The 5326-nt window shown below is 42.5% G+C and overlaps 1 pseudogene; it reads right to left on the bottom strand.

Annotated features, from left to right (window-relative positions):
* On the bottom strand, positions 4317–4998 carry LOC102172030 (annotated as a pseudogene).

Consider the following 5326-nt stretch of genomic DNA (forward strand, 5'->3'; position numbering starts at 1 on the left):
GGAACTGAGGTACTGTGGCCATCTTATGCCAGATGGTTGAGTGATTCAAGCTCTGTATGAGCCTAGCCATAAGCCAGGTGTCATTTCTCAAAATGAAGACTCACTTGCTAAACTAGCCTTTGCATTTTCCCAAACAGAAAAGGTCTCTTCTGCAATGGTCTTGTTGGAGCTTGGCATAGGCACCATACAGCTTTCAGAAGGGTCACAGACCATTCCAGGCACACCGGACCCACTAGCTCCCTAGAGCCAAGGCAGAGATGCTTGCCTTGCCTCTGGGGCCAGTTAGACAACCTCATCCGACTCGGCCCCACTCCAAATGGGCAGCTTTTGGGGTGGTCACTGACAAAATATACCAGGGTATGACACGCAAAAGTGGCACTACTACATGAAAATCCTAAGAGGCCTCAACTCATCATGCTTGGTAAATTCTCTTTTTAACAATTTGTGAATGAATGTTTCATATAAATTACAATCTCAATATTGAACTTCAGAGTGCCAAAATTTTGAAGTGATGTCTATTATATTAATCAAATTTGGTCATTATTGTTTACCACTTAATTTCATTCATTCGTTCAGTCCTTATTTAAATTTCAGTTCAGTTCAGTCGCTCAGTCTTGTCCTACTTTTTGCGACCCCGTGGACTGCAGCACACCAGGCCTCCCTGTCCATCACAAACTCCCGGAGTTTATTTAAATGTATCTGCTTACAAAAGGAATTGAAAGTGTCACGTCATGTCACATTGTTGCTTTTTCCTAATGGTATCAAGCAGTTATAGAATAAGATAGCATCTTATAAAATTCAAGTGAGTTCATTTAGCAGCTATGTTTAGTTTCTATGTTATGAATGCATATGCAAAAATATGTCTGAAAAACTAGTTAAAGACTGTTTGAAAACTCTTCGAATCTTTAGTTTTTGTGTAAGACAATCAAAATAAATGTATTTATTTATTCCTACCTGAGCAAGGAATCATCCTTCTCTATTCTCTTTCTTTGGAAACCACCATGGCAAAAGCTTTTAAATGTAAATGTCTGTAAGGAATTTTTTTAAACAAAACACTCTTTTGTTTATTCCTTTGAACAAAAATCAGAAGTAAATTAACATCTATGTCCCCGTGACCTTTTTTAAGTGGTTTTAACACATGCTGATTTTGAGTGCACCCCAAAAGTGCTTGACTCCATTTAGTAATACTTTTACAAGTATCTATTGATCACCTACTATGTACAAGTTCTAGGTGAGGTCATAGAGAAATAAGACTCGGTCAATCAAAAGATTATAATCTAGTAGGGAATATAAATAAGTAGACAGAAAATTACAATATACAAACAGTCCCCAGTTTATAGTAGTTCGATTTGTGATGGTACAAAAGTGATACACATTCGACAGAAACTATACTCGGAATTTTGATCTGTTCCTGCGCTGGCAATATCTGGCACAATACTGTCTTGTGACACCAGACAGTACCCAGTCAGTCATGCAATCACAACCATTCTATATCCAGAAAACCATTGTGTTTTCTACTTTCAGTACAGTCTTCAATAAGTTACGTGAGCTAGCCAACACTTTTTATTATCAAATAAGCTTTGTGTTAGAGGATTTTGTCCAACTGTAGGCTAATGTAAGTGTTCTAAGAACATTTAAGGTAGGCTGGACTAAGCTACCTTAGTAGTAAGTTCAGTAAGTTAGGTGTATTAAATACATTTTCAACTTACAATATTTTCAACTTACAATGGTTTCATCAGGACACAGCCCCATCATAGGTCAAGGAAGATCTGTAGTTTGCCAGGATCTAAGATGGGAATAACGAAAAGGTGCTGGAGTACTGGGGATCAGGGAAGACTTTTCAAAGGAAGTGGTATTGAAACTGAGGCCTAAAAGGAGAAGCAGGAGCTATTCAGACCAAGATGCTAGTAAATGAGGCAAAGACAGTGAGTTCTGGGTAAAGCAAAAGTCATGTGCAAAGACCCAGACACCACAGAGAGTATAACATGTTTGAGTGCTAAAGGCAATTCAATTAAACTGGCTTTTAGAATTGAGGTGGCAATGACGGTGGTACTGGAAATATATCTGTGGGAGATATGGCTTCTTATTATACACAGCTCCACTTTCTGTTCTCTGCTAACAAAGCCTCCGATAACTAGCACAGGTCCAGGGATTTATGGCCAGCTAGAAAACGAATGAAGGTACTTTTCACTTCACAATCATGAGTCTAGGATTGGAGATGTGATCCAGTGCTGGCCAATGAGATCTAAGGGCAAGTCCGCTGAGGCTTCCTTTCCAGGCTAAAAGCAGACCCTCCCAAGGAGAAAGCTGCTGCCCTCTGCTTCCTTATCGAAGATGCTCACATAAGTCTTTTTTTTTTCTTTTTAGTTGGAGGTTAATTACTTTACACTATTGTATTGGTTTTGCCATACATCAACATGAATCCGCCACAGGTATACACGTGTTTCCCATCCTGAACCCCCCTCCCTCCTCCCTCCCCGTAACATCCCTCTGGGTCGTCCCAGTGCACCAGCCCCAAGCATCCAGTCTTAAAGACTGTCTGGAGCTGCTACCGCCATCTTGGCATCAAGGAAAGACTCCAATTGCAAAGAGCTAAGGCATTAACATTTTATTGTAGTTTAGTCGCTAAGTCATGTCCAACTCTTTCTGACCCCATGGACTGTAGCCCTCCAGGCTCCTCTGTCCATGGGATTCTCCAGGCAAGAATACTGGAGTAGGGAGCAATTTCTTTTTCCAGGGGATCTTCCTGACCCCGGGATCGAACCCTTGTCTCCTGTAGCTCCTGCTTGGCAGCAGATTCCTTACTACTGAGCCCCCTGGGAAGCCCCTTTATCATTTAGTTGAGCTGATAAACCATTCCCAGCACTATCTTTGTCTACCCTTCTTGGTGCAAGAGAGAACAGAATGCCTGGTAATTCTGTTTGTCTGTGTTCTGTTACTTGAAGCTGAGCATCTTCCTAAGAGTTATATGGAGACTGTGATTTTGATAATCTGGGGCCATATCATGAAGGGCCTTACAAGCTATTATTTTTTTCTTCCTTCAGTTGCACTAATGTTGATTACATTACTAGTCATTAGTTCTTAAGTGCCAGTTCTGTATTAATGTAACCTAAGAGGACTGATATGTATCCTTTTGTTACAGGGATGATGCTGAAAATCAGGCAAATGGTCATGACAAGGATTAATAGAGTGCTTGCTATGTATCAGGAGCAGTTGTATTTTTCCTTACAAGCTGTTCTAACTAAGACTCTTGTTTGCAAGTGACAACCTACTTCTAAGCCTAGGTGAATGGAGGGACATTATAGGAATGTACTGGGGTATCTTATGTGACACAAGGAAGGGCAGAACAAGCAACTTCTGGAAGGACAGGGGTACAGGCAAGAGTTAGGGACAGTCTGAACCAGGGCTTCCAACACAAGCAGCAGCTTGCTCCCTGTCTCTCATCTCTGCTTCTCTTTGTGGTTCCTGCAAGGGGTGAGGAATATGGCCATTGACAGCTCTTGAACTTCTCCTCTTTCAGCTGCCATGCCCTAGGAAGGACTGACTTATGTGCCCTCTAATATTAAATTTAAGACTCTCATTTAATTTCCATGTGTAATGAAATCATTCCAGATGACCAGAACAACAGAGAACACAGCACAGGAGACCAACAGAAGATTTTAAGCAAAAGGGAGAAATAGCAAAATGTATATTTTAGAAAGATTACCTTAGTCAGCCTTGGGCTAGAGAATGGGTTGGGAAGGTTGTTCCGGGGCAAGGGCAATTTCTGTAATTTACATGAGAAGTAACAGAGTTTAAACAAACATGGAGATGATGTGGATATGATTATAGCTCTTACTTAAACAGCACTGACTTAGCCATTATGGTTGGTCTTTTCCAAATCACAATAAAGAGCACAACTTGTCTGTGGAAGCAGGGAGTGGCAGGAAGATGGGCAGAGAGCTGTGTTTATAATTGGAGTTTTATGCAAAAGATTTGGAAAAAGATTAATCAGTTTGTCTGCCCTCACCCTGACCTAGGGCATTCCAGGTGGCCCTAGTGGTAAAGACTCCGCCTGCCAGCGCAGGAGACATAAGAGACTCAGGTTCTGTCCTTGGACTGGGAAGATCCCCTGGAGGAGGGCATGGCAACCCACTCTAGTATTCTTGCCTAGAGAATCCCATGGGCAGAGAGAGGAGCCTGGAGGGCTTCAGTCCATGGGGTCACAAAGAGTTGGACAAGACTGAAACAACTTAGCCTGTGCACACAATCTAACCTAACCTTTTTGTTTTTAATCTTTCAAACGTTTATTTCAGGGCACTGATCCACAATGGATTTTAGATCTTGCTGAATGCAGCCAGGTCCATAGACTGTACATACTCGACAAAAGCAGTGATCTGCTCCAGCCAGCATGTCTGTCCCAACTTTGTCATCTTCAACTACACACTGGATTTGAAGTTTTTTAATGCCATACCCAACCAGAACTAGTTTAGAAGAGGCCTGGACCAAGCCGTCCTCTTGAACGCTTCTGATGCACTCCTCTAGTCCTGCGAGCTCTGTCTCACCATCCCAAGCTTTCACGTCTAATAAGTTGGAAGACTTGGCAACAAGGTCTGGATTCTTGGCTTTCTTTGACCCATACTGCGCAAAGCGCTCTCCTCTTCACCCCTTGGCTTCTTCACGTTCCTCCTCCTCCTCAGATCCGAAGCGATCAATGCCATCATCGTCATCTTTACCATCTGCAGCTCCACTTTCTGCGGTGTCTGCCACATTAGCAGGACCTTACTTGCCCAAGGCCTTCTTCACTCCTGACAGGCTGGCCTTTCCCTTTTCGTAAGAGGTGATGTGACTATACCAACAGAGGGCATGACACAAGTTGGCAAATGGTGGGCGGGAGACGGCTTCAAATACTCCCACATCTGCTTTTGATGGCACGCACCACTCCATGCGGCTCTTGTCCGCCAAGTAGTCGTTGAGCACCTGGAGGCCTGCGGGGCTTTCTAGGTCTCCAAAACCCATGGCGATGGCTAATGGGGAACTGGGCGGCAACAGAGGGAAAGAAAAGCTTAAGCACTCCACAGCAAGTGCTAAAAGTCTAGTCTTAAGTTTCTTCAGGTTTCAAGTACTGTTGAGTCTGAAGCTTATTCAATACTGATTTACCATAAAAGTTGATTAACACTCCACAAGTTTCTTTAAGACATAAAACATAGAATATGAAAATCCAGTAATCCATCCTTATACATTCCTACCAAGCTAACATATTTTAGAAGAAAATCATTTACTGCACGTTTTGCAGAAAGAACACAATTTACCTGAAACCATAGGCAGATGAAGCCTTTCAGGATGC

The sequence above is a fragment of the Capra hircus genome, chromosome 4 (genome assembly GCF_001704415.2).
Source record: "Capra hircus breed San Clemente chromosome 4, ASM170441v1, whole genome shotgun sequence".
Lineage (NCBI taxonomy): Eukaryota > Metazoa > Chordata > Mammalia > Artiodactyla > Bovidae > Capra > Capra hircus.